This window comes from Pangasianodon hypophthalmus, chromosome 7 (genome assembly GCF_027358585.1).
Source record: "Pangasianodon hypophthalmus isolate fPanHyp1 chromosome 7, fPanHyp1.pri, whole genome shotgun sequence".
Classification (NCBI taxonomy): Eukaryota; Metazoa; Chordata; class Actinopteri; order Siluriformes; family Pangasiidae; genus Pangasianodon; species Pangasianodon hypophthalmus.
The window spans coordinates 26828552-26853447 of record NC_069716.1 but is presented as its reverse complement, the minus strand read 5'-3'; the positions used below and the strand labels follow the sequence as shown (position 1 = coordinate 26853447).

The following is a 24896-nucleotide window of genomic DNA, read 5'->3' as shown; positions in this document are numbered from 1 at the left end:
CTTTATCTTGGTCAGGGTCTGGAGCTCCAGAGCCTATCCCGGGAACACTGGGCGAGAGGCGGGAATACACCCTGGATGGGAAGCCAGTCTATGTCAGGGCACCATTCACACACTCCACACAGGGTATAACCCAAGCTAAGGATAGAACCAAGGACCCTGGAGCTGTGACACAGCAATGTGACCCGCTACACCATTTTATTATTTTATTGTTGTTCAGTTGTATTTAGCATGTTATCAGTAAGCACACTTAAAGTGCTTTTCAACCTGAAAAAATATTTCATGATCCCACATTTTGTTGTTATTTCCACAGCCAGTTCACTCTTACCATAAATTAATTTGGTACCTGTGCTGAACTTGGTCACCTTTCTTGTGCTAAGACTACAGGCTTGAATAGGGCAGATCATTGATTGGTTATAAGCAATCATCACTGAATCATCACAAGTTGTTACTCGAGTCAGAGACCCACAATCTGAAATTGCTTTTGTACTGGACCATCTTCAGTAGATGTGTCTGATATTATACTCTCAGAAATAAAGGTACCAAACTGTACTTTTCCTTGTTGTTGGCACCGTTATTTAAAAAACAATTTAAGATACATTGGACCTTAAGGACCACTGAAGCTTTACTCTAAAAGCTAATTAAAAGTACTCTACATGCCCCTTCTCAGGTAAAAGTTACAATACATCCTAAAGGTACAAAAGATGTACCCTTGATGTTACCATCTCAGCAAGAAGAAAAAGTACAGTTTAGTACCTTTATTTTTTGAGACTGTAGTATTTATAGACTGCAAACGTTGATGCTTGTCCAATGTTATTTTATGGTTTACTATATGGTTTCACCACCAGCATACTCAACCAGTGAACGGATAGTTAATCCTGAATTTGGATTAGTAATTATATCATGCAATATTGCCCTGTTTGGCTAACATTTTTTCCCCCATCTCTCTTATGTTACTGTGCAGTAAGGGAAACTGGTACACCTTCACAGGTTATACCCTCATACATACATACAGATATACATACATACATACATAAATACATACACAACAAGAGATACGCTCATTGTTCCTGCTCTGTCTCTTTGTGCACCCACCTACCCACACACACACACACACACACACACACACACAGAAATGGACTCAGAACGCATGTCTACTTGTCTGCGTGCGTACACCTCCTACTCTAAATTCAGTGTTGTGCCAGAATGTGCCTGTAATAATTTAGAAGAGTGTGCATATAATTATGTGTATGTGCATGACAGTGCTGGGAAAGTTGACAATGTGTTAACATTATTGCAATAAATTATGTCATAGTACGCTCTTCTGGGAGTATTGTGTGTATCATTTGCAGATGATGTTAAATTATATTTTCATTTTTCATTTCTTTTTAAAATTTAGTTTTGTAGACATTAAATAAAAAAAATTCTTGAAAGTGTATTTTTTCATACATATTGTAAATGGGGTCCTACTGTTTTCCTGGAACGTTCTTAGCAAATCTAAAAATTGTATGAATATGGTGCATTGGGAAGATGTCCTCATGTATTATGTCACCCACCCCTAATGTGTGTGTGTGTATGTTTTCATATACAGTATGCATATGAAGCAGGGTGTCTACATGCGTGTTAGTGACTGCTGCCCTGCGTGGTGCTGAGTGTGCTCAGCTGTCTGACCGAGGAAGATACTCTCAGCCTCTTAGGCAAAAGGATGTGATCTCATCTGTTAAAAATCCAACCTATGTCGTCTGCCGCTCATGACTTAACCCAGGCTTCTCCTTTGTATCGAGCACCCTCCTCTCCTCATCCCCTCCTCCTTTTTCCTTCTCCTCTTCCCTTGGCTTGCAATTCCTCACTGCTTTCGAGAAAAAAAACCCCACAGACTTGTTTTTAGGTTTTAGGCAGTCACTACCTTCCTTGAAACTTTACAGAGATTTTACTGCATAAAGAAAAGAAATGTTTTGTTTAGAAATATGTTGCTAAGTGACGAAACCTTTACAGAATAGCAGTTGATCATAAGATAAAGAGCAAAAAGCAATTGATAAGCCGTCTTAAAATATTAGTGCATGATTTAAGAACATTAGGTTGTCTTGACACTGCACTTGCTTTTAACTAACCAGACAGTTGCAATGCTAATGCCTTTGGCCTAGCATGCTACGTTACCTCATGGCGATGTGATGTCCTTGCTTCCAAAGTGCTCCCCACCGCTGTCTCCGCTGTTCAACAATTGTCAGTCCAGCTGTTGAGGCTCGGCAGATGACGGGGACGCTACATAACTCAGGCTGTTGTGAGATGTGTTAGCGATGGGCCGAGTGCAGCCTGAGCTTCCTGTCCCAGGGCAAAGGGCCTCTGTCTTTGCATAAGCACAAGATATATGGAGTCACAGATGGCCCTAAAACTCTGCGCTCATGGGGCTTAATGCCTCTGGTTCATGCTCGTCAGCGGCTGCTGCAACTTTTGTCACATATTCCGCAATGCAGTAGATCATGCTATGCTTTAACATGTTGTCAGCTAGTCCAAGCAGAGCGGTTCAGATATGCTTAATGCTAAGGTTTTAGCTTGTGATCAAAGACACAATGAGTCCCATTGGTGTTTTATGATGTTCATGAACAAAACATACACTGACTATGGTTTAAAATTGTCCTTGATGTTGCCAGAAAGGTTCATTGCACTATAATGTGAGTGTGAGAGAGTCTTCGCCATCACATATTGCTGGAGCTCTTTACACAGTCCAGATCACAAATGTGACCAGATCCTAGTGTAATAAATCTGGAAGCAAAACATCCCTATAAATAAGTAATAAAACAGTGCTGTGAAAGAAAAATAATCAGTGACGGGGTGGTGTGATGCTGTTACCGCTCAAAAGTTGATTATTTTCCAATAGCAGCATAATCCTCTTATACTACCGCAATTTGATAAAAGTTAATTTTTTTTTATTATTTAAATAAATTTTATCCATGTATAGTTAAACTTAATGTTGTGGAACATCCACAAAACAAGTTAGTTCCTGTTCTCACTTATAGTTATAGCAGCTATAAACAGTTCCCTCACTAGAATCTCTTTTTTTTTTCCTTGAAGACTTTCCCATGTTGGAAACCTAAAATTCTCTGATGTTTACAAAGCACTGACACTGGAGACTCCTTCCAAAAATGCTAAATAAACTTAACCATATCAACAGTTACACACATTTTTTGTTTTTAAAAGCAAATCTGTTTATGTGGAGCGTCCGGAAAACAAATCTCTGTTAGTTGTTACTATAGAAACAATAACATATTAAAATGAGTGCATAAATATAAATGCCTTGCCATGAGCGCATAAAAATGCATTTGCCTTGCAGCTAGAACTTCTGTCAGAGTTCCTGTTTTAGAAAATTAGTCAACTCTTTCTAATGAAATAGATTCAAGAATTCAGCAGTGCTGTGGTATACTGAATGTTATGATAATACCTAATGTTTGAGGACAATCTGAACAAAACCTACTGTTTTTTTTCCCAAAGAGCAGTTGCAGTCATAAACCAGTGCTAACTGTGCCCTACTGTATTTGACACTTTCTTATAACTTGCACTTTACGTCGTCAATATTATGTACATTGTTGTCTATGTGAGTATTTTGCATATATGGTCTCCTGTTTATTACCGAGCTCTATATTGTCCCTGTATGTAGTTACGACTGTTTACCAACAATAATAAAATTGAACTGATTCTTATAATTGTATAAACAAGATGATCTGATGTTTTCCTTTAAATGCTGTGGATTGAACACACCTGTTTTGTTGTAGTGCTTGACACCTGAAACACATTCCAGCCTTATCTCAAGCCATTCATCGTGTATAGATTGACCTGTTCCCAAACAATTTAAGAAACCCTGATGAATGCCTTGGGACAAACTGACATCTTTTCAAAGATATGCATTCCACATATTTTCCCATCTTTTCCTTTCCTGGAATCTGCACTTTGCTTTCACTGAAACCTGTTAAAGTAATAACAATAAATTATAATCTGCGTTATTTTGTTACTTGTATCAAAGGAACCCAAATGCAACATACTTAAATGCAATATCTTTCTGAGGTACAATGGTGCATCTATGATCAAGAAATGTATTGTGTGTAATGAGATTAGCATTGAAAGAATTTTGCAGCATGCTGTTGTTGATATATACAAGAAGTTACCTTGTAACTTTGTAACATCAAAAAATGGATGAGACCGAGGTCACGATACGAGGTGTTGGCACTAGCTTCAAACAATCGGCAATACAAACCCCTTGTGACTTCATTGTGTATGCTGTATCTATGCCTCTTTGTATAAAGCACCTGGCAGGACTTGCTAACTCCCCAGGAAACTATCTGCTGTTTTGTCTGAGAGCCATCTAGTGCCCCACCTCCCTCACCAACACACAAAATGCACACACACCTCAAATCCCATGTGCTGAAAGCAGGCTGAGTCCTGTCACTGATAATTGTCTGCAGACGGCCACGACTCTCTCCACTCTGTAACCCCTGTGGTCGGCTCAGGAAAGTATTCCCAGCACCTTTGCACCTGAGCGAAAACGGATGTCGTTAGCCTGTATCCCAACCTCCCTCCCTTCTTCTCTCCCTCCCTCCTTCCTTTTACCTTGCTTGCCTCATAACGTTAGCTTGATTTATCCCCGATTGTTTGAAGCCTGCTCTGTTCAGCTGAATTGGGTCCATACGAGACCAGTGCTAAGGGGTCATCTATAACAATCATTTTCACAGGCTCATTATTTTCTGGCCAAACAACCTCAAAAAAGCCAATTTCCTTCTCTGGTTGTTCATAAAACTGATAGATGGCAGAAACCTACTTTGTTTTACCTTTTATAACCATTAGTCCCTCACTTGCCCAATACAGGACTGGAAATTTTTTCCTAAGTCAATAACATTTGGGCAGCAGAGAGTAGATTAGTAGAATGTGTGGAACAGCTTGAGGGCAAACTCTTGTAAAGTAAATGTTTTCTCTTGATCTGATTTATACTGTGAGTTATGTGTATGCATTGATGTCGGGCAGTTTACTTGTCTTTGTGGTCCTCTGCAGGGGTGGATAAATGCTAAATTCGTTAGCTAGTCCACTGGGTAAGTATAAGCATTGTGCATCCCATTCTGATGTTTTGGTTGCCTGGTAACTGCAGAAAACTTGCAGAAAAAATGTGATAAAAATTGACAAGCTAGTTTGCTATTCAAGTCTATTAATACAGACTATGGGAAATCACCAAGTGTATGACTTAACAGGAAGGAGACGACTGTGTAGCCATAGTCTGTATCCTCTCCTGATAAAGTTTGATGATGTAGCACATCGTGTTAGCATCCTTGACAACAAGTCAAGTTATTAACCAATGTTTCAGCTATGAGCAGCGCTGTTCTGTGCTCGTGTCGCGAGCAATATTGCCTGTCTTCTGCCCTCCTAATATAAACTGTTCTACCGTCAGCCAGCGTGCACCTCGGCCAATGTGTGTAGTGCAGCAGGTGGTGGGATTTGGAACCATGAAGCATGTTAAGTTTAATCACATACTAAATGAAAACCTTTGTTTTGCAAAAGTTGATAAGGAGTAGGGTTTATTTTCTTCTCTGGTTGTTGAACCTACTTGCCTGCCAGGCAACTACGAATAAACCAGGCAACTATGAAGACCTGAAATGTGCTTGTCCTGGGTGCCTGGGCTACTGATTTGTCCACTTACTCAGCAGTGGTCCTTCACACAAGGTCACCTTCATGTGCATTTAGTGGTGATGAGGGTGTAGGGCAGCTCGACTGGTCATTGTTGCTTCTGTGAGTCTCTCCGTTTTTCCCGGGAAATGCCTCAGTGATAAATGGAAGGCCAAGCCTGGAAGAACAGCTGAGGGAGGACTTGCCCAGATCCCCCCCAACTGTTTGAGGCAAGAGAGCAGTTTCCTCATAACTTGGCTCAGGAGCATGAATGACCTCTTTTTTTTCCAATAATAACCAAATTCCTCTACTCAGCATTTGAAACTACCCTTTCTTTTTGTGTTCTTTGCAGTGCTTTAGTTTCTTTTGAAATTTCCACCCCTGTCATTCTGGCAGAGCTAATGCTAGCTGAAACACAATCCCCACCGCTGGTAGGCCCCATACGGAGCTGTACAGAGTCTGACTCAGTGAGCAACTGAGTGGATTATTGTAGGGGGTGGATTATGGGCTGTAGGAGTTTAATAATGATGGGTAAATGTGGAGCAGATCTGTCTAGACGGGAAAGTTCCCAATTCAGACCCACTGCGAGTCCACATGTTTGATTTAAGTCACCTGAGCCAGCTGCACAACACTGATTATGTGAGGTATGTTTGGAAGATGAAACGAGAAAAACGGGGATAGGCTGGGAATCTTGCAGAACTGGGCTTATAAACCTTGTCAAGACTCTTGGCATCGTTATCACCAACAGACTAGCCAATAATCACGTAAAAAAAATCCAAGATGGTGCTTGTGAGGTCGGCTGCCGTCACGACTGCTCTGACCAAGTAAGGAATAAGACACTTGAGGGTGTGCTGTTATAGGAAACTAATCCATGATGGGGTGGTTTGATACTGCCCTGAAGTAGATGATTTTCCTATAACAGAACATCCTGATGTGTTTTATTCATCTTATACCACAGTGATTTTACAATTTTTTAAACATACTTTTAATATGTTAATAAACAACATTTCATGTTTTTTAATACATTTATAGTTAAATGTATGATAGGAACATCCACAAAACAAGTTCCTCTTATCACTTACGTTAAAGCAGCTGTAATCCGTAGCTGTTATAAACAATTCCCTTACTGGTCTCTATTTTTTTCTCTGTGGAAGTTAATATGACAAAAAAAACGCAGCATGTCATGTTACTGAGAAACCGCAAAGCGTGAACTCTACCGTTGTGGAGACTTTCCCTTGGTGGAAAACTGACTGACCGTTACAAAGACTGATACTGGAGACTCCTTTCATAAATGTTAAATAAACATCTCCTTACAGTAACCTTCACCATATAGTTTTTTTATAGTTCAGTAACATGTTTATCTTAGAAGGCTTAGGTTATGTAGAGTGTCTTCCGTACAAGTCCCTAAGAATGAGTTGTTACTATAGAAACAATAATGTATTAGAATGAGTGCATTAATGTAAACCTATCACCTACCTTTGAATTACAGCCAGAACTACTGTCCATGCTGCTGTTATAGAATATTAACGCACACTTTCTGGTTCAGAAATTCAAGCTAGCTGTGGTATAAACAACAGTATATTTATCATTAACAGGCTAGCCAATAGTCCTTTCTCCTTGCTCTGAGGAGAATTACAGACCACTTCAAATTGCTCAGCTGGTTGGTATGGCACAGGTGGCATTCAAACCTGGATCCCAGAAGGAAGGTGTATCACAGCTGAGGAATGCTTTTACTGGAGTGTGCTTAGGGAAATAGTCAAATATGAACATGTTACATTAAAAAAATTGAAATTGTTTCTTACTGATTAACCCTCAGTGCAGTGTTTACCAGATTACTCTGAGATTTGCTCATGGAAAATGGCGACCTGTCAGTAGAATCGCTGACATACTGCAAATATGTAGTTCGTTTCTCCCCTGTGTCTCCGTAATGTCACTTCTGATGAGAGAACATGTATTTGCTTGTTATGGATTTCCCGTGGAATGCGCACTTTCCTTCTTGGTCATATTTCATGTTTTAATAAGCAGTCATTATAGAGTATTTATTTTCTTATGGGGTGTGGAAAGCAAACCTGTTGGTACACTATTTCTTCAGGTTCTCTCAGCCTTCCATACCTCCTGCTTTGGCAAGGACGAGACAGTCACGTGTATGGAGAAGTAAGGAAAACAGAAGCTGGGAAGTGTACTCTTCCCACCCAGTTAAAGATTAGTAGGTTAGTAGATCAACGGCTTTCCAGGAGCACAATGGAAGGAATGGAAAAGGAGACAGTTCCCATGAAAACAAACAGTTGGGTTAACGCATCGAAGGCGTGAATTTGACAGGGTCAAAGCTAGATGAGGTGTTGGAACAGATGTATAACTGCCATTTCTGTTTGTTTTTGAGACCTGAAGAAGTGTATACTTTGACTTTTGACTGTTTTTGTATAGACAGAATTTGCATATTTTGCAGTTACCTTGGGCGGCACAGTGGTGCTTAGAGTTCTCTATACATCTGTCATGCAACTCAACGGAGGCTCGTATGAATGGTGTGTACTGTATACTGTATGTGGGTGTGGGGCAGCCACTTAAGTACTGTATGCGTATTCAGAAAGTGTGAGAAAGAGAAAAGGAGAGATGCCAAGCTAGTGTTTGGAAGTGTGACTCGAACTTGTCACGTAATAGAAGACAGCAGAAGCTATAGGCTCAGAGCGACATTTCCTGCGATGGTTGCCATTCATGGAGCAGGAAATGCTTGGCCTAACACCCAGAGACCTTTCAACAGCAGCCTGCTTGTGTTAACGGTGTAATTGGGCATAATTAGGGTTTGGCAGGTCAGATGGACTGCATGCCCCTGATGCATTTTCCCCTCTGCCATCCATCGCCACTGGGCTGGACTTAAATACCCCCCAGATATTACAGAGTTTTTCCTAAACTAAGGAATGTTTATGTTCCTTGACTAGATTTAGGTAATGTCAAATGCTGAACGAGTGAACCCCTGATGCTACGTTTTGAAAAAAAAAAAACTGAAAGATTTTGAGCAGTTTGTATGTAATTTTTCAGGGAGACTTGTTTTATGTTATGACTGTGGTTATAAATTTCCCAGCCTCAAATTTGTCAGATGCATACGTAAATATATATGTAATGAATTCACGTCTGTGACTCATTTGGAGTGTGTGGTTAGAGTTTAAACTTTGACTTTGACATTTGACATTTGACATTAAACTTTGAGAAATTAAAAGTTACAAGTTATATTTTCTGCCGCTAATTTCATATATCGGGGTTTTTTTTTTTTGAGCAGCTCACACAGATGAAATTATGATCATTCACACACCCTGAATCAATGCTTAGGAACTTTTCTTTGGAAATATGAAGTTTACACATGGATTTTAGGCACTTCATGTTATGATTCATAAACTGTCTACACGTGATTTTCTCATGATTTATTTATTATCATGTGACCTTTACACATATAGTGCATGTGGTTTTATTTTTCACATCATCACTTAATGTTCACATGATGTCATGTTTACTTGAATTCACACATGTTGTGTCAGGACATAACATGGTGAAATGCATGTTTTTTTTTCACGTGGTCTCATATTACTCACATAATCACATGTGAAATTTGTTTTTTCCATAAAGGAAGGCAAGATTTTTTTCCCCCAAAATCTCTAGGTCTGTTTTGTCACTCTGGTTTGGTCCGTCCTTAGTTCATTAGGAATTTTTGGATGTCCATTCTTTCTCTGTGTGTGTGTGAGAGAGTTTAAAAGTTCCAAAGTTGTAAGGAACGAGAGAACAAGAGGTAAAAGGGTGGAAGGCGGCTGCAGGGGGGGTTTGATCCATCAGTGAGGAGGTCTGGGTTCTGACCCTTGACATGCTGGGAAGCTCAAGAGTGTGGAAGTCAAGCCTCGGTGAACCTGGTGTGTGTATGTGTGTGTGTCTGTGTGTGTATGTGGGTGGGTAGGTGGTTGTGTGTGCAAGGGGGGGCTCAGTACTATCCAAAATCCCCGCGAAAGCTCTTTTCCTGAATGAATGGGATCTTAGCATTCCCTCCCGAGACTGAAAGACTTGAAGCACATAGCTCAGAATCATAGGGTGACCAAGATTACCTTCAGTGGAAAACTGAGGGATAGAGAGATAGAGAGAGGGGGATGGAGGAAAGAGTGAAGCTCCAAAACAATGCTGGTGGTTTAGCTCAATGCCTATGGCCACATTCTTTTAGGTTGACCCCCAGAGTCCTCACTGCGGCTGAATATGTCAGACAATCCACTGGCTGTTTGTCATCCACACGTCTGCCTCTGGGCATGGGCCACTGTTTACACTTCCCCTGCCTAATGCAGCAACTAAAAATAGCCCTTCTTCTCAGACTGATTAAAAAAAAAAGACCCGCATCCCTTTTTATAGCTGCTGCATGACACAGCATGTCAATGTCATATTTTTTCCCCCTCTCTCTCTATTTCTTTCTGTAGTTTTCCCCCAGTGCATCTGTGACACCACGGTCTTCTCTGTATTTTAGGAAACACATGTATTAGATTAGAACAGACGAAAGCGCCGCTCTCACTTCTGTCAGTAATTGCAATTTGATTATGTATGAGCTAACGTGATTAAAGGGGAGTGATTGAAAGGTGAAACGCCATCCTGTGATGTGGCCTTCGCCATGCAATGGAATTCCTGAGCTAATAGATCAGGAATAGCTTTTTTTCTCTAAAAAGACAAGAAACCCACCAACTCAGCTGCTTACTGTGTCATTCCTGTGACAGCACTTTCACTTTACCTAAAAGAAAAAAAAAGACCTCACATGCTGACCCTGAACAACCTCCGGATATCCTCCAGCATGAACAAGGCTTCAGATGGCATCCAGCTGATCTCATTCCTTCCACAAATAGAGGACACTAAGAAATGAGAAACATGAATCAGGGCATGCGTTAGCCAATTAGGCAGATTATGGCTCATTCCTTATCAAGGAGAGGCAGTGTGTCGCTAGAAGTGTTGCTCAGCCAGAAATCCAGATGGTTTTGTCCAGTGCATACTGAGGTTTGAACTTCATTATCTCAGAGGCACATGGTCTTAGATGCACAGGCATTCCAAGAGAGCCAAGAAGTCACTTGTTATTCATGTGACTGTTACTGTGTCAAAAATGAAATTCCATATATTAATATTCGTGGACATTCCTAACTTTATAAACAAAGCAACTTTTTTATCACCCAAAAGGTCAGTTCAGAGAGTTCCTGCAACAGGAAACGCCAACTTGGGATGTCTCTAGACTCCTCTTTGGCTGTGAGGCACAAAGAACAACTTGCAAATCTGATCATTCTCATATCTTCTAATATATGTAGTTCTGAAACCTACTCTTTTGCATGTAGCTCAACCAGAAGCAAAGTTCTAGCGTCTTAAAGTCTGGTTATCTCCAAAAGTGAGCAGGGAGAAAATTGCATTTAAAGATTTCATTCCACTGATATTTTGACACCCATTATCTGATTACAAACGGAGTCAATGAGGCTTATGTCTGTTTCATTACAGAACAGAGCTATCCAAGAACTTGACGAAAGCGTGAGATTCATTGTGTGTGGAAATCACACTTAGCTAGCAAGGTTTAGACATGTTTAGTCAGACTGGCTGCTTTTACTACTGTGCTGGGACGTGAAGAATGATATTCAAATCAGAGAATGTGTGCTGATTACAGTGTTTTATACCACAGCATGGTTGACTTCTTGAATTAGAAGCTGTAGATTTATTTTCTATAACACTAGCTCTGACAATAATTATTGTAACTGTACTGTAACATAAATGACAGGTTCAGATTAATGCGCTCGTTCTAATACATTATCGTTTCCATAGTAACACCTCATTCACAGGGATTTGTGCAGGAGATGCTCCACATAAACTAAGCCTAATAAATAATAAATGGATAAAAATGTGTTGTTTAACAAGAAAAAATATTCTGTTAGACATTTATGGAAGGAGTCAGCACTTTGTAATAGTCAGGAGTTAGTTCCCCTTTCTTTGTAACACGGGAGTTAGTTTCTGTTATCGATCACGTTAAAGCAGCTACAAACAGACCTTCCCTCTCCAGTCTCACGTTTCCTCTTGAAGTTAATGAGACAGAAAAAAACGTAGATTGTCATGTTGCCGAGAAACCAGAAATGGCAAACTTCGCAGTCTTGAAGACTCAACTCTCGTGGACGTTCCGTAACATTAAATGTAACTATAAACAGTTAAAAAATGCAATGTGTTGTTCGTTAATAAATTAAAAACCGGAATGCTTGGCAAATCACTGTGTTAAAAGACGTGTAGCCTACTATCTCTGACATACAAACTCGAAAACTACTTAAAATACTCTGTTAAAGTTCAATTATTTCTTTATTTGTTTATCTATATGTTATTGATATAACTTGCAGCTGCAGTTGCTGTTAAAGGAATTCTGAAAGTCGGGGTGCTGCAGCATGTTCTTGCCACCATGTTGGCTAAACTGGTTTCTTATACAGCATGATTTTTGGTTAAGGTTAAAAAGTAAATCAAATCAACATCATTTTGATGAAATATATTTATAATTTCTTAAAGTTGAGGTGTCAAGAAGTGACATCTGATTTGTATTTCCTAGACATATATGATTTTCAATATATGATATTTCCTCACATATATGATTTTCAATCTGTTGAAAGTTGCACTCATGAGGAGAAACAAGAAAAAAGTAGTCTGTAAAATACATGGGTGAAACAAAGATTGGGTTATCACGAAAGCATGTGTTTGTGTTTTCATTTGTGATAATTGCCAAAACCCAAACTCTTTCCGAAGTTCAGTTGGCTTCCCCTCAATCTCCCGAGTCCCTACGGAGTGGCCTTCACAATCAGTGTTGTTCCGTTTGGTCATACCTTCCTTCCACAAGAGTTTCCTCTCACACTCTCATTTCATGCTTCTCAGTAAAAGTCTTCTTAAATGCTGTGTTCGTCTTAATTTGGAAGTGGGAAATTGGTCCAACTGCATCATTTTCAACCTCTTGTGCGTTCGAGCTACAAATTTGGAAAAACATGGACTCTCTAAATGCATCGTTTGTTGGCAACAGTCAGTGATATGAGCGATGTATGTTTACCTTCTCAAAAGAGTGAACTGTATAGTCAGTGTTATAGATTTAACAAGCGAATATGTCTTCATGTTTTTGGATCAAAAGCAAATACTAATATATACAGCATAATTGATTTAAAAGGTAAGAAGTGCTCCTTTGTTTACTGTTGATGCTGTGAGCAGCCATGTTACTTGTGATGAAGTCTTGTGCTGAACTCGGGGTTCAGGAGACCGTCCTGACTTTCCGAGTAGGAATTCCGAGTTGAGGGGGGTGTTTTCTTTGGTTTGTCTTAGTTGGAGAATTTCTGAGCTTTATGTATGACTTCTTGTCATATGTGCACTCATACCAGATTTATCACATCATTCTCCTCATTTCTAATCTGATCATTTCTAATATACTGAAAAAATGTTGCTGCAATTGCTGGCAGATCAGGAAGTGGTTAGGCTCATGACGGGTACACACTACAATTACTAAAATTCATCTGTGACAGGAGCTAAAATTGTGTAAAGTGATTTTGACATTCCAAGATCCTGTTGTTCTTCCCAATGGTAAAACCTTTTTCCAAGGCTGCTTTAGTATATTGTATGTAGAATTCAATCTGAATGTTTTCCTCCTCTATATGGTTCTTGAGGCAGGTGAGAACACAGCAATCACACTCGGGCGCGGATGTGAGCGCATATGAGAGAGGTGGTCTCGCTCTGCATTCAGGAGAACTCTAGAGCGGTTCTGAGTCTACTTTAATTGACTCGACTGCAGGAAATGAATCAAACAAGCCATGTGTTTTGTGGTGCAGCATTTTTTGTAGATGTGAGCTGATAAACTGTGCCATAGGACAGAGCTGTAGCGCTGTAGAAATGCCGTGTATTCTGAAGATTTGAAATGATGGAGAAGAAACACGCTGGATCCGATGCACAAAATGTTTGAATGTAGATATTTATATAATTATGTAATCAGTTATTTAGCGCCAGGTTTTCCACTGCAGTTATTTAGTGCCAGGTTTTCTATCACAGTATTTCTGAGCAGTTTTATAAGTATATTTTCAGCCTGACATGCCCCTTTTTGCCTTTTGGTTAGTTTTCCAAACCAAACAGCAACTTAACCAAAGGTATCAACTTCACATTGATTCTGACTCAGCAAAAGGACGTATAGGAGTGAAACCCTACTCCTCCCCTCATCTTGACTAAAGTCCTGCTTTTATTCTTGAACTTTCCACCTTTCCAGCTGTTTTCCTGTAATGACCCAACTGTCCCATGAGGCCACAGCAGGTGTGAAGTCCTCCCTTAGCTCATGCTGCCTTTCATATAGGCTACTGGCATGTCCACCAGGCAACCTGTAGAGAATGATCTCAGAAAAAAGCAGGTTAGAAAAATACGGAACTGAATCCCTGTGAACGTAGGTATCTTTTGATAAATATCTACAAGAGCTTGGCTGGGAACCAAAACCAACAAAACTTTCTAGGCCACAATAGAATCTCTCAGGCTCTGATAAAGGTGCATTCAAGTGTGTGTGTGTGTGTGTGTGTGTGTGTGTGTACATATATGTATGTATGTATATATATATATATATATATATATATATATATATATATATGTGTGTGTGTGTGTGTGTGTGTGTGTGTGTCTGTGTGTGTGTGTGTGTGTGTGTGTAGAGGGACTGACACCGTTTGCTTGTACAGTCCCTGAACGTTAAGACCAAAAGTTTCATGCAAACGTTTTCACGCATTGTGTCAAAACTGAAACAACATTCTCATTTTCTCATGCTAAGGCATTGTAAGTATGCTGAGGTCAAGTTGTGGCAGATAACTCGTTACAAAATGGCATTGAGAACGCAGGTGCTTTTAGTTACACAAACTGCCTTTGAAACGATGCTGAAACACAGTATGCTTTCTCTCTTTCTATTTCTTTCTACAAAATATATAACTTATAACTGATGCTCCACACTTGTGCAGATTTACATGCAGATTGCCTACCAAGATGTGAGCATGATCAGAATTCAGACAGAATAAAGTGTAAATTATAGCAACGCAATGCGTTGTGCACATAACTGAATAATCTGTTGCGAATGAAATGACTCAGAGCTCTGATATGTTTTGTCAAGTTGCATGGCAACTGCAAGAAACATTCTCTGCCTTTATTTAACTAGCAATCAATTTTATATCTATCTCTACTTTTGTCCTTTTTAACTTAAAGCAGTATATTAAGGTGTGTGTGTGGGGGTGGGGATGGAGGTGGGGATGGGTGTGGGTGGGGGGAGGGGGGAGGGTGGAGCGGATGTGTGTTTGATGTTTCAGTATCCTTTCACCACCCTGAAATTCGCCTGAACTTAATGGCATCTTCAGCTGACTATTTTTAGTCCGGGGTACTCGAAGAATGCAACGCTTCACCTTTCTTCTCAAGTGCTTGAGTTATAGAAGTAGACAAATGTAGTCTCATTTGTGCAGAGACACTAAACCTGCCTTTATTTGTCTAAACCTGCAGTCTGAGTCGAGTCCATGAAAATGAGGCTTGTGGCTTAACAAGTTGCATGATGTCAAGCAGTGAAGCTGTGTGACGAAGTGGCGATCTGTACAGCCTTCGTCGGAAATCGGAAAAGACGCGCAGGCTCTCGTCGCCTCTCTCTTCTTACACCATGTGACATTTCCTCTTCACTGTTGTGTCTGAGGATAAAAGCAGCAATTACACCAACTGCTGAGAGCTTTCGCCAGATTTATGCTCATAACAACAGCATTCCAGCCAAGATGGCCTCCACCTCCCTAAATAAACCCAAACAAAGTCATAGTCACAGGAGTGTCCCGAGCAGACGCAATGCTCAATCCTTCCTGACGTCATACACCGATCACTTCACACTTCTTCTTCTTCTTCTTCTTCTTTAGGAGAACTTCTAGCAATACTTCTGAAAGAGTATTGCATATGTTCTAATTCATGTGTAATTGTGAATTGTTAACTCTTGTTTTTCGAAAATCAAAACATTTTTTTGGTTCACCTCCTCCTTTCTTAACCCGACCTCTCCCTCGCCTTGTCTGTCTGTCCCAGCTGTTCCGCAGTGGGCTGTCTGCCTGCTCCACAGCACTGTTATGGGTTCATTGAGCTGGTATGCGCCAGGAATCTTTGGATCAAGGTAATTTCACACTGTGTGAGATTTTCCCAGGATGTTAAGCTTCCCTTTACCTTTGTGAGCCATATAGAGCGCAACACATGTTCCAGACCCACACAGCAGATCTCAGAGAAGGCTCCAGGAGGAGGCCGGGGGAACAACTTGAAAGATACACATCGTAAATTATACCCCAACACTTGAGTTGGCCCAAAAGGATCAGATTATTGTAGCCTGATCCAAGTGTGGTACTTGCGCTGTGAATTCATGCATGCTGGTGTAACTGTAATGAAGCGGAGGAGTTGATTTCTGATACTCAGGTTTTGGTTTGGAGGCCTGAATTGGGGATCTTTCATTAAGTGTTTTACAGTAAGTATAAAATCCATACTGGAAAAAAAAGATATCTTAGTGACAAATTAAAATATCTTGAATATGGGCAAATTGATCTAATATTTGTTATTATAAGATTATCATTAATCAAATATAAGATTACTCAGCTTGTTTTTAGATGCTTTTACAAACATTTCAAGCTTTAAATTTTCTTATTCTATCGCTAGATAATATTGCTTGAAAAAAATATCTGCCAATAGAATAAGACTATTTCAAGCTTGAAAATAGTAAAAGATTTCTGCAGGATTAAATAATCACACATTTGGTTTATTGCAATCTTATATTCTGTATTCAAGATATTTTCACTTGCCAAGATGTCATTTTTTGCAGTGCAGTTTAAATTCCCACTTAAAAAGTCCCAATACCACAACAATTTTCAAAGAACAGCGACAACTTTCAAAGAACAACCTCGCTATCACATTCTCTGTTACTCTCTGTTAGGAAATTCACAACTGAGTTCATAAATAGTCATAACATAATAATAGGCATGTTAGTCTTAGACCTTGTTAATCCTCATTGTCCTTTTACTGCATTTTCAGGTCACACTCGATGAGAGCTATATTTGGGAATGCGAGAAGAAGACCACACCTGAAGACATTTCAGCAGGTTACAATGCATTCTGGTCCATCATTTTCAGGTCACATTGACTGTGAGCTATATTTGGAAGTTCGAGACGGATGCAGCACCTGAAGATAATTTCAGTAGTTATATTGTATTAGATCTTTTCTGGCCCACTGGTTGAGAGCTATGTTTGAAAAAAGCAAGACGTAGGCAACACCTGACGCATGCAGAACGTGAGAAAGCTGAAATTGTTACAGTAATCTTATTCACTTATCTCTACCGAAAGGCCCATCTGCTCCCTTTGGTTCCCCGCAGACTCTAAACCAACAGCACAACTGGGTAACTAGCTCAGTCAAGATGCTAACCAACTGAGACGAAAAAACGTTCATTTGTGTGTTTAGCAGGTGTAAATGTGGGATTCCTAATCTACACAGAGAGGTAGTGGTGAGAGCTGAAGTAAGATATAATATTAGCACGCTGAGTTTGTTTTTGGCTCACAATAAATGCACAAAAAAATTGCACTGATGTTGAAATGATACTGCGGTCTATAGAATAGTCCCACGTCTATGTTGTATAACTGCTGTATTACTGAAATCCATACCTTAGTGCGAACTTTAATCATTAACTTCTTTACTGTTCGAAAGCAATCATTTATTTCACACCTGCAGACAAGTGCCCGATTAAAAGGAAAAAAAGGTGACTTTGTTATTTTATAGGTGTAATTTGGGTCTACTTGTCCCCTTAAGAAGAAGCATCACTGCAAATCAATCCAAAGTTCTTCTCACTGGTTACCTTTATTCTATGATGAAACATTTCCATCCTGGTGGCCGTGGGCTTGTCCATCATGACCCCACCTCACACTCAGCAAATCTCAACCCAACTGAACATCTATGGGACATTTTGGAGCCGTGTATTAGACACCATTCCCCACCACCTTCATCAAAACTTTTCTTACTTTTGTAAGAATGGTGTTCGCCTCTCCAGTACAGTACGAGAGACGTGTAGAGGTGTACTGAGGGTGGTCTGGGGCTTGTGGTTACCTGCTTGTACATCATATCTCAAAATAATGTTCACTTCACATAAAACAATGCATGTAGTTTTAAATTTTTCCCCTCACTTCCATTCTCCCTCGTTCCTACCTGATCTTCTTCTTTACTACCAAACCTTCTGCACCATCCGGCTTTTCATGATTATACCTGCTCCAGACTTCCCAACTCTTTTCTCCTTACACTCAGACAATCTCCAACATTAAACCTCAACTTAAAACAACTACACTGCGAAAATGATATCTGAAAATATCTTGAATATGGGCGAATGTATCCGATATTTCTTATTATGAGATTATTATAAATCAAATATAATACTATTCAGCATGGTTTCAGAAACTTTAGATTCTTTCTAGAAATAAGTGCTTAAAATTAGGGGGGAAGAATTCTGCCAATAAAACAAGATCATTTCAGACATAACTGAAATTAGTAAAAATATCTAGAAATAGGTTTAATAATCTTATTTTCGGGTTTGTTGTAATCTTATAATAAGAGTAAGATAAATCTTATAATAAGATAAATCTGAAGATATTTTTACTTGCTAAGATGTCATTTTTTTGCAGTGTATAACCTCTGATGTCTGTTAAATGTTGGTTTAATGTTGAGTACCTCTGATGATTGTCTTTATTATTATTATTATTATTATTATTATACTACCTGTAAAAGCAGGAAACGTTTCAGCTATGAGCTGTGGTGTTCTGTCTCTGCACACAAAAACATTATTTGAGTCTGAGTAGCGCCTTCATTTTTGCTCGCTGTAGTGTTAAATGCAAGCAGACTGTGTTTTCCGCTGGCATTAGAGGGTTTTTTTTTTTGCTGCACTGTACAGTTTTACTCAGTTTTACTCAGTTCCTATACACAGCTAGAATACGTCCTCGGTGCTTGTGCGTAGTGCAGCAGGTGGTGGGATTCGGAAAAGAGTAGCACACCACTGAGAAATACATGAACCGACTGGAACATGTTACGTTTAAACAAACATCTAATGAAAAGTTTTCTTTTGTGAATGTCAGTAGGAATTAGGGTTTTTTCCTTTCCTCTGGTTGTTCTATAAGTGAAAACACTGGTTATAACTGCTGTATAACCATAAACAGCTACTGAACTTGTTTTTCCTGCTAGTTGGCTGAAAAAATTATATCCTGGATACAAAATCTGCTCATCCTGGATTATTTGTCCACCCTTGTAGTTATTGGAAAGTGTCTTTAGGTCAATGAGAAACGCTATACCTGACCAAGGAAGAGCGACTGCAAATAATTCTATTCACAGACTTATAGAAATATGTGTATTGAGAAAAATGGTGGATTTACAAGTCCTGTAAATAAAAGCTTTTTTTTGTATTTTTTTTTCTCCTATGATGTTGGACTTCTGGGATATGCTGCATGAATTAAATCATTATTATTATCACTGCTACATAGCACAAAATATGCAAATATGCACGTTCCTCTGGGAAAAAAGATAAATTTGAGTTTATGTGATGTATAGTGTATGTAAAACAAAAAAGATCCACTGCAAATACGAAGTGAAAACACCTTAATTATTGTTAATTATTGTCATGAAATTGATGTTAATCCATTTGATGAACATATTAATTTGACACTTGGTGTTATTATGGGACGGATTAAACTGTCAGTTATGGTTGAATCAACAGAAAAATAATACTGTGTACTCAGTCAGGCTCAGATCCCCTTGAATGAAAATTTTTTTGTTGTTTTCCTGTTTCTGCTCTAATGGCAGCTGCATTTCAACTGACACTGTTGCTGTTATGACTTTTAACAGAAGTTTGAAATGCTATTTAAGTGTCATCAGGATAAAGTGACCTAGACCAAAAAGGGGGGAGAAATAATCAGTGTTGGGGTTCAGAGCGTGTTTGATCTCGCCTGCTCTTCTCCCGCACTACCAGGTGGAAGTCTTCAGGATGTTTTTTCCTCTCTCCCTCTCTCTCTCTCTCTCTCTCTCTCTCTCTTTGCGGCACGAGAAAGATCCATGCCAGGGAGTGAGGCAGATCTTTCATGCTGACGGATTCCTGAGGGACACAACCTGCCCCCGAGAAGTCCTTGCATTCTCCACCAAGGTTCCCTCCCAACAGTGCTTTTGTTTCTCTGTGGGTTCTTTCTGCACACAGGAGGGAAGGAGGAAAACGAAATGGACTCTAGGATAGTGTTGTATCAGCCAGCAGCTGTTGTATGAGTGACAAACTCAAGCGCTAGAGATATGAACATGGGAAAATGGACTGTTCTGGGGAGAAGAAGAAAGGAGGCATGTACAACGTGTCCTCTTCACATGCATGAAATGTATTACAGACTCCCATATGATGGTGAAAGTGCAACAGAGAGACTGATCATCATGAGTGCAGACATGGTCTTTTTTTTGCTGGACATGGTTTTTACGCAACTTGACTGAGTCTGAAGAAAACATCTGTCAACACGCTGTCAGCACAAGCACGTCAACATCACTGATGACTGCGGTTTAACAAATTAATGCCATGAAAAGACATGGCGTACTGATGTCTTTCGCAGAGTGTGGATAAAATGATGATGTTTTTCTTCATGTTTTGGTGGTGTTATTGGTGGCAAAACATATCACCATGATTTCAGGATCATCAGCTACCTCACTGCTTGCTTCTGTTCTCTGTTCTCTCCTCCTGTACATCTTTTGCATGTTTGCTATCAGAATGAAACAATCAAGTTAATAATAGTGTCAGTGACGTGGAAAGCAGAGGTCCTTAAAGAAAACAGGCTCAAATAATAATTAATTGGCATTCATTGTTTGATTGTTATGTACTGAAGGTACAGAGGTTTTCAGACTACAGTACAAGTGGGATTTATTATTATTATTATTAGTAGTAGTAGTAGTAGTAATACTACTACTACTACTAATAATAATAATAATAATAAGCATAAACCTTAGTTATAAAGTATAAAATTGTCTGAATAAAATTTATGCCATAGAAGTCATTCAAAGTAAGACGTCATAAGAAATAAAATCTTGACAGTAGAAATCAGCGCGATGTATCATCAATAATAAATAATTTCTGTTTTCATGTGAATCACTTTTTCCCATGTTTAACATAAAATGAGTATTTAATGCTGTTTTCTGTACTTGAGTTTCTAACTGTTCTTCTGATCAGCTTGTAGTTACACTCCATTAACCTTCTAAACTCCGAGAAGTTGAGGATGGTTCCAGATTTGCGCACTATAATGTGATATTAATCATTTGGCATTGTAGTTATTATAGTTCCTGTGTTTACTCCATGTAGTTACTGAATAAAAAGGTTCGGAAATGTAAAGTAGCTTAAAAGGTTAAGGAAACAATGATGAAGTGTTTTTATGATTGATTTTTGTTTTACATCAGTTTTCATTCTTCCTGTGACTTCTTGCTTAAAATAAAAAAATTTTAAAAAATAAAATAAAAAATAAAACTGACCAGATTGTGAAGGCAACCTTGTCTAGTAAACTTGCACTGTTTTATTATATTACATTACGATGCTAATGAGAGAAAGCAAGGTGGATGCTGATGTACCCGAAAAGCGTAGCTTGCTCCTCACTGTGAGAAAACGTTCCTGGGAGAACTTCATCACTGAGTTCATAACAGCTGCACACCTGAGATTGAGTGTGCAATGAGATGAGCGACAAAACTGCAGAGGTGAATTCATGAAGCATGTCACACACTTTTGTTTCTTAATGGATGACTAAGCTCTCACTCTTGTTTTGTTCTTTAGGAACATCTGTGGCCGGCCAACCACAAAAAAATAAACCGGAAAAAATTGTGAGAAAATTGTCTTTGCCTTTGTGAAGAGAATGGAGTGTGATTGTAACAGTAGGATTAGAAGTTTAATGGGTGTGTTATGGTCATGGATGGTGCTGTATTTGTATAAAACGGGCTTTTGTAATATTTTTTCGAGGGACATGTCAAGCAGCAAATCCTCCTTTTTCTTTGTTTGATTTGCTTCATTTTATTGCTCAAAAACATTGTGACTCTTATACAAGATATATATTAATATTTTTAAATGAAATTCTGTCCACACATTTATCTTAAATAACTTTAACAAGGTTTACAACTAAATACACTGCAATAATTATTAAAACTACAATTTATAAATTATCAATAATAATAATAATAATAATAATAATAATAATAATAATAATAAATTGACTTTGGGTAATGGTAGCAAGAGAAAGATATTAGAAATAAATTATAGATGCAGAAATGAATGTGTTTGTGGTAGAATGTGGTGTAAATACTCAAACATATTTAAACACTTTGTTTTGTCCATCACTATTTTTGTTAAATTAAAACAAAGACATCGTGGTTATGTTTTTTTGATCTCATATTTTTCCTGTTTTAGCACCACATATCTCTTGCAGCTGATGTCAAGACATTTGTTTGCAGGTGTTCTTTGTTTGTATTTTTATCTCTATTTATAACAGAAAATAATTCTATTTCTTTGGTATTTCGGTGAAAAGATCACTTCTCCAAGTTGCGAAAAAACGTGCTGAAAAAAATTAATATCATTGAAATATAAGTAAAATATTTTTTTTTCTTTAAAAATGTCTGATTATATTCCTGGTGATGCTAGTTCTTAAAAAATAGTTACAAAAATTAAAAATGACATATAAACAGTACAAATGGAACTTTTATGTAGTATAATAATAATAATAATAATAATAATAATAATAAATCTGAAAACAGCTCTAACACACCCTTTATAAACCCCAGAAGAGCTTGTGTAGTGAGCTGATGAGTTGAGTCAGGTGTGTTAGAGCACTTCAGCACTTCCAATTTGCTGTCCATGGATTCAGAGTGAACCCAGAGTGCACTTCTGATGGGTGTTAAGCAGGTTTGGTGACGTCACTAATGTGCGCGGGGGGGCGGGGGGGATCTGTTTTGGCTTTGCACCATCAGCACGCGCTGCTCTTCCGTCTCGTTCCGTTCTCCTTTTATGGTAACCATAGTAACCTGTAGTTTGTGCCGTACTCTTCAGTAGGATGGGATGCAGATGCAGTCTGAGGGATACTCAGGGTTTCATCTTTAAATGATACCGGCTAGAAGTTTTTTTTTTTTTTTTTTTTTTTTTTTAAATCATGTCGGGAAGTTCTAATTTTATTGCTTCATTTCTCATGTCGCTTTTTTATCAGTATCTTTTATCATCTCCTTAGTTAAGTAGGTTATTTGCAATAGATTGCAGTAGCGTCTCTTATGCGCATCTTTCAGTCCTCTATCTCTGCGCAAAACAGCGCATCTTTATTGTTCACTGTCCAGGGAGCAAATACTTACGCGACTTGCTCTGACCTACTTCTAATTAAGATCCTGTGAAGCCAGTGTTCCACCCGAGTCGATCCGGAAACTCCAAATAACATCCACTATTCTGAGTTTAAATGTTAACAACACTGAGAATTAGCTACAACCTCTCCTCATACACAAGATGCTTCAGGGGGAAAAAACCCGACTTACAGGGCGAGCGGATTATTGCGCAATATCCAACATTTTACCGGCTAATAATATGATAAGAATACTCTATTTATTACTTATAGCTTTTTTTTTTTTTAACCAGGTCGATATTTTGTCTGATGATTATAAACTTAAACAGGATACCAGAAGGGCTCTCTCTCTCTCTCTCTCTCTCTCTCTCTGTGTGTGTGTGCTAGATCATCTCCTGTATTTTCCCCACATTGCTCATAAAGAATATAAAGCACAAGCAAACTGTGTCATGAGTGTACTTTTTTTTTTTTTTTTTTTTTTTTTAGATGGTTGGAGCTTAAAGAAAGGTTTATCCATAGCATTAGAAGGCTTAGCAGCTCTTCAAATATATTTAGCATATTTTTTAAATTTAATAATACTAGTACTATAAATTTAATAATATTGTTACTACATTAATGTAGTAATTAATGAAATAGTAATGGAGTAATGGAGTAAAAAATAAAACATGATTTAAAAAAATAATAATAAAAAGCACATCTTTTGTTTTATGAAACAATTAGTCAGAGAAGTTTTCCTTCTAAGTGACTCTTTCAGCTCTTCAGTTCAGCATCAGTTCATTTTTTTTGCTTCCTCTTGAACTTTGAGAGTTTTTTTGAGAGGGTTGCAGTTTAGTGAAAGATAGTCTGATTAAAAAAAAATAAAACAAATCAAAGACACATCATCATCATCATCATCTTCTTCTTCTTCTTCTTCTTCTTCTTAGTCATCGTCGTTGTCGTCGTCAGGTGAGGAGGAATATAAGATGATTTGGTTCCTCTGAGGAGACTGAGCTGAAAAAAGTCTGCCCAGTAACTCGAAGCTGGGATCCTATTGGCTGGTTAAATTCTGACATGAAAAGGAAGGAAGCTGGCCAAAAAAAGAAAAGCGTTTAAAGAGAAATTCCTATTGCACTTCAAAGTGTGATGCTGATTTTCTTCCTGACCAAAAAAAAAAAAAAAAAAACTTGTTTAAAGTTGTGTATCTGGAAGATGGACGTGTTTTTTTTGTTTTTTTTTAACTGTTGTTTCATTTGAATAAGCACACTTAGAATGTTTAATTAAGATCTACACTGTTGGCTTAACTCTTGTTGAATTAGCACATGTGTATATATATAGGACAAAAATAAAATAATCTAACACAGCAGGAGTTTATTTAACACCACAGTGTTAAATACAGTGACTGTGGGTGTTAACAGTGTGGGGGGGCGGGGTGGGGTAGGTTGGGGTGGGGGCTTCTTATTTCCATGTTAAGTAATGTAAATGTACCTCTGGTTTCACTCTATTGTCTGGTAACGCCTTTGTGGAGTTTAGAGTTGTGTTATATTTGCTATATTTGTTCATGCTTATCGCCATTTCATGGAGTCTTGCGCTTTTAGTCGGCTCAAACACCCTAAACGAAGGACTGCAGTGGCATCACACTTTTATCAGAAATACAAGCCGCATGCACGCATTTCCTAGAAAGCTATCTCACCACAGGACTGCTAGCAGTAGTCTTTATTTAAAAAAAAATAAATAAATGGGAGAGAAAAAAGAAAAGAAGGAAACACATCTTTAGTTAAACGTTAAGACAAGATGCAGGTTTAGGAGAAAATGTTAGAAAATATTTCTGACACTCAAAAAGTTTCCACACGTGTTCAAGTCATTTTAATATGAAAGACTTCCTAGTCCTCATCT

At 38.5% G+C, this 24896-nt stretch overlaps 1 long non-coding RNA gene across 1 annotated transcript in view; it reads left to right on the top strand.

Annotated features, from left to right (window-relative positions):
• The window catches only part of LOC117597692 (uncharacterized), a 155490-nt gene extending 133736 nt beyond the window's left edge, over window positions 1-21754 (top strand). The window contains exon 3 of the long non-coding RNA XR_004578439.2: window positions 16702-21754. This is a non-coding gene — a long non-coding RNA (uncharacterized LOC117597692). The remainder of the gene's footprint in view (window positions 1-16701) is intronic.
• The last annotated feature ends 3142 nt before the right edge of the window (window positions 21755-24896 follow it).